The sequence below is a fragment of the Fukomys damarensis genome, unplaced genomic scaffold (genome assembly GCF_012274545.1).
Source record: "Fukomys damarensis isolate Sample0158 unplaced genomic scaffold, DMR_v1.0_HiC HiC_scaffold_33, whole genome shotgun sequence".
NCBI classification, from domain to species: domain Eukaryota; kingdom Metazoa; phylum Chordata; class Mammalia; order Rodentia; family Bathyergidae; genus Fukomys; species Fukomys damarensis.
Genome location: NW_022900945.1, coordinates 39861041 through 39872726, shown reverse-complemented (window position 1 = coordinate 39872726; position 11686 = coordinate 39861041). Strand labels below are relative to the sequence as shown.

At 41.0% G+C, this 11686-nt stretch overlaps 1 protein-coding gene across 2 annotated transcripts in view; it reads left to right on the top strand.

Annotated features, from left to right (window-relative positions):
- The first annotated feature begins 75 nt into the window (after positions 1-75).
- Positions 76-11686, top strand: part of LOC104849475 (calcium-binding mitochondrial carrier protein SCaMC-1) — a 38581-nt gene continuing 26970 nt past the window's right edge. For both annotated transcript variants that reach the window (XM_033758268.1, XM_033758269.1), the window contains exon 1: positions 76-151. The gene's annotated coding sequence lies outside the window, so the exon portion shown is untranslated. The remainder of the gene's footprint in view (positions 152-11686) is intronic.

The window sequence follows — 11686 nt, the reverse complement described above, 5'->3', positions numbered from 1 at the left end:
CACCGCCGCCTGCCAGGATGCCGAGCCGCCCACGCGCTACGAGACCCTCTTCCAGGTCCTGGACCGCAACGGGGACGGCGTGGTGGACATCGGCGAGCTGCAGCAGGGGCTCAAAAACCTGGGCATCCCGCTGGGCCAGGACGCCGAGGAGGTGGGTCGCTGCCGAGCACGGAGAGGGCCGCCGGCCCCAGGACTCCCGGAAGGAGGGGCGCTGAGATCCCAGCCCAGGCGCGGGTTCAAACCGGACCGGATCGAGAGGCTGCGGGGCTTTTTCCAGTTCAAATTAGTATTGGGAACACTGTGGCGTGGGTGCTGTTAATTCTTGAAACCCTGTCCCGCAACACTGACTGTTTTGTGCCTTGGCAAACATTTGATTCTTTTTTTTTGACTCTTTCTTTTAGCTGTCAGATTTAAGTGCATTCCAAATTCTGTAAAAGATACACTTTGTATCTCTTTGAAATTGCTTTGTTTCATTGCTGAAGTTGTTAAAAAACCAGTAGTTCCTGCTGAGAAGAAATGGCGGCATTTCACTGTTTAGGACGTAAATCGGTCTGAGAGGTTGGCCTGTTGCTGAGTAATTTCACCTTCTCTGAGTCATTTTAATTGTGCCCTACTTCATGCCCCTTAGCAGGGTGGGGTACAATAGTATTTGGACCGCCTCCAGCACCCCTGGCACGGAAGAGAACAACTGTGGCATTCTCTACCCAGAGGGAAAGTGGATTGGGTTACTATGAGGACCAACAACTGTTCTCCAGTTATATATTTAAACTCCTCTTTCAATGTTTTTAGTATTAGAAACCTCTTCAGCTTCTTATTTTTAAGATTTGATAAGTTTTTTGGGGGTGTCGAGGATATGCCCATTTTGCCCACAGTTCACATTATTCAGGTTTTATAAAACTCTGGCTGCATCTTTAGGGAGATTCTGTATTTCACTTATGATCTGTAGCCTTTTGGCCCACTTGATCTTGCCAAGGGCTTGTCTATTTTATTCACACTTGGAAAACTTAGTTTTTTTTTTTTTTTTGAGTGTCTCTTTATTTTCTATCACTAATTTATTTCCTTCTACTTTGGGTTTAGTCAGTTGCTCTTTTTCTAAATTTTTTGAGCGAAACATATAACTTGTTAATTAAGGAGATAGAATATCTTTTTAATAATTTCTTTAGCACATCTCACAAGTATTTAGGGGATTATTTAACTTTGTTATTTAGTTCCAGGTATTTTCTAATTTACAATATGATTTCTTCTTTGACTCAGGAAACATTTAAGTGTATGCATTATATTCCCTGATATATGTTTTGGATAGTTTTTTAAAAATATAAATACAATTGACAAATCTCTGGCAAGGTTATTGATTAAGAAAAAAGAGAAAGCAAATAAAACCAGGAATTTAAAAGTCTTTTATCAGGATTTCTTGTATATTGTAAAATAAATTGTATAAAACTGTTATAAGTAAACAGAACAAGATGGCACATTTGTCACTGTAATATTTGTATATATTTATACAAATACATAAATTCTTTCATACATATATAATTCTGTGTAGGTACAAAATATATTTTATTTATACATGTAATATCACTCCATGGGCTCGTGGCTAGCCATTATTAACCATTCCCAGGATTCATTTTTGACTGGCACACTCTTCCATAAAAGATTAGTGATGGTTATTTCTGGATGAAATAGGAGTTAGAATTACTTTTCTACTTTATTTTTTACATCTTTTGTATTGTTTCAATTTAGAAAAATACATGCACGTTATTTTAAGATTAGGTGCAAAGTTATTGTTATTTGGAAAAAATAACCTCTGTAGTGTGCCTTTCTGGGCCACCTTCTAAAGAAGAATTGAATGCATGCTGCTATGTATAGATCCATTGTCTATATATCACTACCATTATAACTTTCAAGTGGTATTATTTTAATTTGTTTATTGTGCTGTCCACTAAGACCATGGCTGTTCAGGGTCAGTATTCTAATACATCAAATCAAAGTAATACCAAAAGGTTTAAGGCAATGATTTGAAATACTCCAACAAGGCAGTGGCTTATTTTTTAATAATTAAAAATGAGCAGGGGTATGGTGAAAGAAATGAGAACAAAGATCTGTTGTGTAAAGGTACAAGATCCCAATGATGAGTGTAACTGTACTGCATACCCAAAAAGTACCAGTAAACTCAATGAAAACATAATTAAAAATGAGCAAAATTTAATTTTAAATCAAATTGTTAGTGTTTCTATTTCTGGTGTAGATAGATTAAGATAACCAAAATGTGTTGCATAGTCCCTACATATGCTGGATAAACTATTACACCTATTTATATGCATAACTAAACTTGTAAAAAAAAAAAAAAAAAAGGAAAATTCAGCTAGTTTGCCTGAGTTTAAATCTTGATTCCATTACTTCTAGTAGTTTTCTTTGGGCAATTTTCTTACCCTCTGTGGTCTCACTTTCTTCATCTGTGACAGAGGTAACAATAATGCACCTCATAGGGTTATTTATTGTGAAGAATAGATGAATTAAAATATGCAAGTGCTTATAATAATGCCTGGTGCTAAGAAACATTCAAAAACTTACTAGCCTTTAAATTAATCATGTTTCTTTATTCATTAGGGAAAGAAAGGTGTCAGTCTCTTTCTATGATTATGGATTTGCCAGCTTTTCTTCACAATTCTGCAATTTTTCCCTTTTTTTATTTTGAGGCTCTACTACTGGTGTATTTATTTATTTATTTATTTTTGGTGCCAGGGATCAAACTTGGGACCTTGTGCTTGTGAGGCAGGTGGTGGAACCACTGAGCTAAATCCCTGGCCCTCAAGTTTACTGTTGTTACATCTTCCTGGTGAAATTGCTCCTATAATCATTATACATTTTTGCCTACCACTGTAGGATAGTTCCTCCATTTTTTAAATACCTGAGTCATTGCATGAGCCAGAGCTTTCCTGTCAGCCAGGTAGTTTTCCCACGTCAACTCTAGTGAAACCTTTAGCATTTAGGCTCCTGTTTTGTGGAAAGAGTAACACTTGCCCCACACTCTCCTTAGGGTGGGATGTTTTTCACCTGTTGGGCAGTGAGTGAGCCAGTCCCCAGACCATGTTGTTGCCTCTTGTTGTGGACCACTCCTGGTACTAATTGCGTCTGTCCCAATCTTCTGAGGGACAGGAGTCAAGAAGGGATTGAATGTGCAAAAGATTTATAAGGAGAAATGCCTGTGAACAGTAAGAGGGAGGGAAAGAAAGTAAGTCCAGAGGATCCTTATGATGCAAATTTAAGATAAGTATGAGAAAGAAGGGTTAGTTTAGGAAGAAGTCTAGATTGAAATATAGTTCTTAGAAAGTCTCAAGTAGGTGAGTGGGGAGTCACTAAAGGCTTGCAGGTCATATTAGGAGAGTCTTGCTTTGGCAGCCCATTGCTAGTACCAGGGTGTGCCTGGTCATTGGTTGGAGAAGCCCAGGACAAGCAGGGACTTGGCAAGATCTGCAGAGGGTCAAAGGTCCTAAGGTGTGGCAGGGGTAGGCTATCCATCAACTCTACTCCTGAAGCCAGGTTTTATGGAGAGCTGGCCAAGCTGCTTAACATCCTTACCACCATTGAGAAGAAGTATGAGAGACAGATCTGCTTCTTTACATAGCTTCGAGAAAGAGCTCCTTCATAGTTCTTGGCTTCTTTTCCTGAGGGAGGTCATTGGGATGAACTATAGTTCCTGTTGCTTTACAACTGGTGCTCATTTCTTTTCTTGAGTATGTGTTTTCAATCCTCTTCACTCTTAGCTATAATCTCTGTGGGTGCAACTTACTTCATTCCTAAGGGGTCTGAGCTCCCAGGCTGATTTTGCTGCATGTGCTCATTCATAGGTATAATTGGTCAAGGGAAAATCAGGCTGCATCCGCGTGGATCACTTCAGTTCCATCCATATCACTCTGCCCCCATTGTGTAAGAGCAACACAGCCTCCTGCTGCTTGGGTCAGTTTATATCTACCAAAATAGTGACGTATTTTCTGTTTGTTCCTGGACACAAGGAGTTCAAAATGGCAACTGTAGCTCCTAGTTCAGTGGAACACTTGCTTGTTTCCTAGCAAGAGCATATCCCATTTGGACCAGAAGCTAAGCCTGCAGAGCTGAGAGTTGTGGGAACAGGAAGCAAAAAGTCCCCCAGTGGTCCTTTGGGAGTGATGGCAAGTGAGGCCAATCCTGCTTCTACCTCTTGTTGCTGGACTCATGTTCTTCTCTTAGGGCACCTCCTGGAGCCACATAGAGGTCTCCTATTTATCATGTCTATGCAGACTGAAGGTGCCATGGCTTCTGCCAGATTCTGTCTCCTAGTAAGTTGCTCAGATATACTTTTCTTTAGACCATTCCAGAATTCTGTGAGATTGGCCGCTTATGCCTGGTGTAGGTTGTGTTTCGAATTCATGCCCCTAAAGTTGATGCGCTGGAAAGTTAATTCCACAATATTTTTTACAAGTATTTGCAGAGTGGAGCCTTTGGAACATGTTTAGGAGTGAATCATTAGGTTGGTCTCCCTCTCTCAGTAGTGAATGGCTTTATAAGAAGAGCAGTACTTTCTCTGTCATTCCATGTGATGGCCTCATTAAGGTTAAGATATAGCAAGAAGGTCCAGCTGCCAAGCAGATACTGACACCATGTTTTTGGTTTTCCCAGACTCCAGAATCACAAGCCAAATGAACTTTTATTCTTAATAAATTACTTGATCTTAGATATTTTGTTAAAATGACAGAGAATAGACTTAAGATATATGGTAGTGTGTGACGTGGGCAGTGACTTCCTTGGGCATGGGCCAACTTCTACACCTTATTAACTGTGAGTTGGACACACCATGTGCCACGTGTGTTCTCACCTCAGACCGTGTGCCTTCCATACAAAAGAAAGTAATCTTCTCTGTGAATATTTTCCTTTTCTTTTTTTGGTCCTGGGGATCGAACTCAGGTCCTTGCGCTTGTGAGGCAGGAGGTGGAACCACTGAGCTAAACCCCTGGCCCTTTTCCTTTTCTTTTCTAAGGCCACTCTTAGATGTTGCTATAATGTAACAGCTGTGTGGTTTAATTTTGTACACATACTCCACTGACCTTTCAGTTAATCAAGTTTCAGCTTTTTCCTCCTCAAACTAAGTTGTTTGCCATATTTTCATAGGGACCATTCTTACTGTATCTTCCTTAAGTGAGCTTTAGAATCACAGATGGCATAGGACCTTGACCTGAGCAAATTATAGTTACGACTGAATATTTATACTCCCCCTTCATGTGCTGAAATGCTAACTCTTAGTATAACGGTATTAGGAGGTGTGATTTAGGATGGTGATTAGGTCAGGGGATACATGTATGGGATTTGTGCCTTTATGAGAGACACCAGAGAGCTCCCTCCCTCGTCTCTCCCACCAGGTAAAGACATGGTAAGGAGAACCAGAAAGTGGGCCCTCACCAAATGCTGAATCTGACAATGTGTTGATGTAGAACTTCAGCTTCTAGAACTGACTTAATAAATGTGTGTTGTGTAAGCCAGTGTATGTATAGCAGTCCAGATGGACCAAGACAATTGCCAAGAGCAAGAAGGGATGTTAAAAGAGTTCATACCTGGCATGAGTTGTCCATGTAACCTCATTTAAATTGGAGCTTCACTCTACTTACTCTTTCTGTTTTTTTGGTACCAGGGATCGAACTCGGGTCCTTGTGCTTGCAAGGCAGGTGGCAGAACCACTGAGCTAAATCCCCACCTACTTTTAAAATACAGTCATTTCCCTGCTTTTGGAACAAGAGAGCACTTATAACAAGAGAACATGTGATTGGATATGAAAGTTTGTGTTAAAAATACCTCTAATATATATTATCATGAGTATGTATGGGTGACGAGCTCCTTGAGGACTCTGTCCCTGTGAGGATCAACTACTCAGAATGATCAGGCAGTGTGAGAGGAGTGGCTGGACTGGGTAAACTGGTCTAAGGGCTCTTCTAATTTTTATCTTTTATAGTTCTTTGACTCTCTGTGTAAAGGAGAGATATTTTACAACCACAAATGGAATAGAATTGCATACAAAAACAGCAGCTTTGCCAGTGTTTATTCCTTTCATTGAAATTTTCAGTTTTACTCCATGAGATAATTCCCCAGTAACAAGGAAGAGTTATTCCATTAATGTATCATTTTCAGAAACTCTATAGCTTGTGGCATGACACTATAGAAACACGATATAAAGGTTCTAGAGGTAGCCAGGATGGTGGTGCCCTCCTGGAATCCCAGCACTCTGGGAGGTTGAGACAGGAGGATCATGAGTTCAAGCCCATCCTGAGCAACGTAGAGACTTAGGGAGATCCAGACTCAAAATAAGAAATAAAAAAGGGATTGGGATCTATGTGAAGGCCTTCAGTTCAGTCCACAGGACTGAAAAAAAAAACAAAAAACAAAACTCCCTAGAGGTGCACTTTATGGCCTCACAGCAGGGAGATACATCATGTAAGGAAAACAATGGATTTCCAACAGCATTCGTGTCAAATGTTCTAAAATACGTAGTCTGTATCTTTTGTGTTTTCATCTGATTTATATTCTAAAATCTGATATTATCTTTTTCTCGTGGAAATAAATTGTTTCTGAAGGAGCAAACAAATGGGAGAATTCCATAGGCATAAAATGTCCTTCCGGTCATGGCGGCAGTCGGTCACCTTCCCAAACCTCTTCTCCCTATGTTGCCTGACTGGCCACAACAACGTACATTTATCCCTTTATTTTCTTCTCTCTTCCTCAGATTTGTCTTGGTAAATTATTACCATCTTTTAAGGTCTCACCACACTTTCATAATTTTCATCAGACATCCTTGTGTAAGGTACTGCTTCACTTCTTTTGACTATTCTCAGTTCAAAACTCTTCTCTTCATCGAGACATCTGTATTTTATAGGATTTATTGTTTTTAAAAAGAGATTTGTTGAGAAAGTTGGAAGACTTACTGGAAAGTGGATCATTGGGTTTATATTTATTATTTATTACCTGGTGTGGTGGGTTATGCAGTGGTAATATTACGAGTGTAGGATCAGATCAGGGTTCAAATGCATTTTCACCATTTGCTGACCTTGTGGCCTTGGGCAAATTACTTAACCTCTGAAAGCCTCAAATATAAACGAGGATGTTTAAGAACTCACCCAATAACTTCATACAAATATTAAATTAAAGCCAGCCAGAGGCTCAGGCCTATAATCTTCTCACTGTGGGAGGCGAAGGCAGGAGGGTCACAAGTTCAAGCCGAGCCTGGGTAACCTAACAACTTAGTGAGAACTTGTCTCAAAAATTTTTTAAATTTATTCAATTTATGTTTTTGAATAATGCCAGACAGTGAGGGTCAATCCTCATATTTTTGAAATTCTCCATGTAGTAGGACTGTGTGTGTTAGTTGATTAGGTGATGGGAAAGAAAGCAAATAATGAACAGGTTTATTAAAAAAAGTAGAAAGAGTATTCAACCAAAATACTTGTGTGTTATTAGATGAGACTATCAGCCTTCTGCTTTACTCTCTGAATTCTAAAATTGGTTCAACTGTTTTCCTTGTTACCCTGGCCATGACTTCTCTTTCCTGCTTGGTTTTATAGGTACCTTCTATAGATGCCTAGTTTCTGTCTGTGACTCTGTGCCATTTCCTGCATTCTTTGCAGTGCATAGGGAAAGACTGTTCCTTGTGGACTGCAAAAACCTTCTTTTGTGGGAGAATTTATTCTTGGTTGGGTCGCAGCACATGTTGTGAAACCGCCTCAGACATTTGCAACTGCTGAGCCTACAACAACTTATTGCACAACCTACAGGAATGTTTACAGTAGCTTCCTTCAGGGAGACCTGTGAGTATTTCATGGACACGGGATGGTCCCCTTTATGTTCCCAGTGCTTTGCATGCCCAGTGCAGAGAGCCCACAGAGAAGAGCTGAATTCAGTTTTCTTTATAAATTCTAATATTCAACTTTTAAAAAGAGTACTCCATTTAGGAAGATAAGTTACATTAAAAAGTGGGATGTTTTAACTGTACCCCGAAACCTCAGGATGAAGGACTGTCATGGCTTCTGTTTAGATGTCCCCCAAAGCCTCATGCTTTTGCAGAGGTGGCTGAATCTAGAGTGTGTGATGGATTCATGGATGGGCTTGGCCCGAGGGCTCTAAATAGTTTGAGTAAGATAAAGGGGACAGAGAAATGCTGTTAAGGTCTTTCATTGCTTTTGCTGTGTTCTGCTGCCATGAACTATTGCTTCTCTGCCACTCTGCCTTGGAGCCAGCCGATTGTGGACCGAAGTCTCTACGAACTGTAAGCCAAATAAACCTTTCTGCCTTTAACTTTGACTGTTGGGTTATTTGTCTCAGCAATGAGAAAAGTAACACAAACCAGGGCCGTCTGTGGTCTGGAGTGTAGCAGTAAGAAGCCATGGGCACCATCGTTAAGTATCTCCTGCTTTCTCCATTGGACTCTAGTCCATTCTCCCCCTTCTGCCCACTCTGAGATTATCTCCTTGTGCACTGTACCATTTGTAAGGATAGAGTGGCTTTGTCCTGGAGCTCTTACAGATGTTGGATTGAGATAAAAAAGTTTCAAAACTGAGTGGTGACTTGTACTTGCAATCCAGCACTTTGGGAGGCTGAGGCAGGAGTATATAAATTCCAGCACAACCAGGCAACGAAGTGAGCCCTGTCTCAAAAAAAAGGAGAGGACTGAGGGCAGGAGGTGAAAGTGGGAGCTCACAGAAGGAAAGGCCTACACAGGTAGATTTTCATTCAGTTCCCAAGTTTTATAGCAGCAGTTTTGCTACTTCAACCTTAGAAAGCTCCCTGGATAGGTGCGACCTATCCACTTAAAAAAAACCACTGAAGCTGGGGATGTAGCACAGTGGTAACCCTCCTGCATCACAAAGGCAAGGTCCTGAGTTCGTTCCCTGGTAACACACACACACACACACACACACACACACACACACACACACACAAATAAAAATAAAAATAAAAACACCATAAATAGTTTTGGGCTGGGGATTTAGCTCAGTGGTTCCACCACCTGCCTTGCAAGTGCGATGACCGGAGTTCAATCCGGGGTACCCCCACCAAAAAAAAAAAAAAAAAAAAAAAAACGTTGCAGATTCAGCAGATCTCTGCCGCTAGACATTGATGTTCAGCAATTCCTGTCTCTGCACTCTCCTTACTTCCTGTGCCGGGGTCTCTGCAGGTTTCTGGGGAAGGGACATGAGTCAACCCTCGGCCCCTCCTGTCGTGGGAAGCAGGGCTTCATCTGCTGGCCTCTCAGGGTGGCCTGAACTCTGTACTGCTCTGAGGGTTCCAGCCCTGCATGTACCTCTGCTGCTCGGAGCCCTAGCAGGAGCCCTTACTTTGTGTCCTCGCCTTCCTGCATGGTAACCACTGTAAATGCTTTGTGTTTGGTGTCTCCCAACAGGCTGCAATCTTAGCTCCCTTCCACTCCCCTCGTGGTAGGTGATACCCCTTGTCCCACCCCTGGGGGACTCACAGGGCTGCTGCATGGACACCCGAGACACTGTAGATGGACTCCTTTCCCGGTGACTTCTTTTGGTACCTGGACTATAATGAAGACAGAACCCTGGACATTTCTGAACTTCATGAAGGGTTAGAGGATTTAGGGGTTTTTCAATCACTAGAGGAGGAGCGGGTGAGCTTCACTGAGGTTCTAATAAGAGAGATGTTGGGACTGGGAGCCCTGGAGAGGCCTTGGCAGAGGGGTAAAGCCAAGCCTTCACATCCCAAGCTTGACCTGGACCTACTGTAGCGTTCCCATGTCTTACCAATGTTGCTGTTTATTAAGAATGATCTAAGCTATCTTCTCAAGCATTGTTCTCAGTTTTCTCCTTGGCTGTAAGGAAATTTCCAACCTTAGGTATCTCTTCAGTTGTTGGCTACAACTTTGTTTTTGGGGGTGCTCCCATGTCATTAGTAGCCTAGATTGTCCTCCCATCTGGCTTTGGGGGAACTGGATCACTCCATGTGTGTTTGGGAGGTGAGTGGTTGTTAGAGATTCTCCAGTGTTATGGTTTGGTTCTGTTTCTGGAAAGCAGGAGTGAGTGGCTTATAGTCTTAAGGTTTCATTAGTGCTGAGATTTCTTTATATCATGCCTTAATGATCAGACTTTATCAGACTGAGCTGGACCTCCTTTGAGAGCCCTTCTCCTTCCAACAAACTAGATTATGGGCTCATTATTAGTATGTACAAGTTATTTTCCTTTTGGAAATTATTATTGTATACAATTATATATAATTGTATAAATATATGTTATGTATTATATAGAATTATAATTATTGTTTATATATGCCCCTTGGATGTTTGACCTGGTACACTGGGAATCCAAGAGAGAAAGGACTGTTGAACTGACTTCAGGTAATTAGCACTTTGTGCAGAAGAATGTCAGTTGAGATCTATCATGTTATGATTTAGTAAAATTCATCCTATTAGCTGTATGCACTTTGAGAGTTTATTTGAAGCATCCATTGTTGGATGATCTATTGTATTTTGAGCAAATTCCATATGCCAAGCACTGTATCCTTCTTCCCTCATCTTTTCCTGTAGTTTGGATGAGAGTTCATCACAGTTCTCTGTCTAAAAGCTTGGTTCCCAGCCTGCAGTGCTCTTTGGAGATGGGAACCTTTTAGTGGGAGAGCCTAGTTGGAAGTTTTCCAGTCACACAGGAGCATATTCCTTGGAGATACTGGGTCCCTAGTGCATCATCTTCCTCTTTGCTTTACTCCACCACAAGTTCTCCACTGTGCTTTGCTACCTTGCAATAGGCATAAAGGCATAATTGTGAGCCAGACTAACCTTTTTCTCCCTTATTATCTCTGGTATTTTGTCATAGTGATGGAAAGCTGACTAACACATCTGAGATATCACAGACCTGGAGTGTTTGCTATCTGTGGGACAGTTCAGTCCAAAATGTTATCTCTGTAAAGTTCACCAGAGGGCTGTGCTCTCACCATAGGTGATATTATATTTTAGGGAAGCATTGGTGAGATTTCCTCAGATAAAATCACATCTTTATGTGAGGCCTCTTCTCACATATCTTTAGCTTCTCTAGCAGAAACTTCATTCGTAGAGACAGAAATTGTTTTTTTTTTTTAAAGAAAAGAAACATTTATAATGTTAAGATACAAAAGATCTTGTTCTTTTGATAACTAGTAGGTTTTTTTGAATGATATTTTGCTTTGGCTCTTTATTATGAAAAGTGAGAGATGATTGTACAAATTAATAATGGCTGGGCTATAAATAAAAATATAACTTGGACCCACAACCTGCAACAAACTGTCCAAAAACTAGCCCCTTATCTACCTTAAACAGATCAGGAATCCAGCCTGCTGTGTTAGGCTGGCAGGACGTTACATCGCTATCTCTCATGATAATCCAGGAACCTGAGCAGTAACTTCTTTAACAATCAGACTCAAATAACCAAGACTTGATTAATAAATTAAAGACTCCCAAAGTTCGCACTGACAACTGCTCTGAGTTTTGTGTTCACTTCAAATTTAGGACCAATCAAAGCAAGCTGAATGAGCAGGCTCAGCCACATAGAATGTTCCTTTGTAATCAGCATACACTTTCCCCAGGCAAACATCTTCCAGTCTGGGCACATCTAAAACCTCCCTTTCCTGACTACATAGCTACCCAGTATTCGGCCTGCCTCTGAGCCTGTCAGAACAC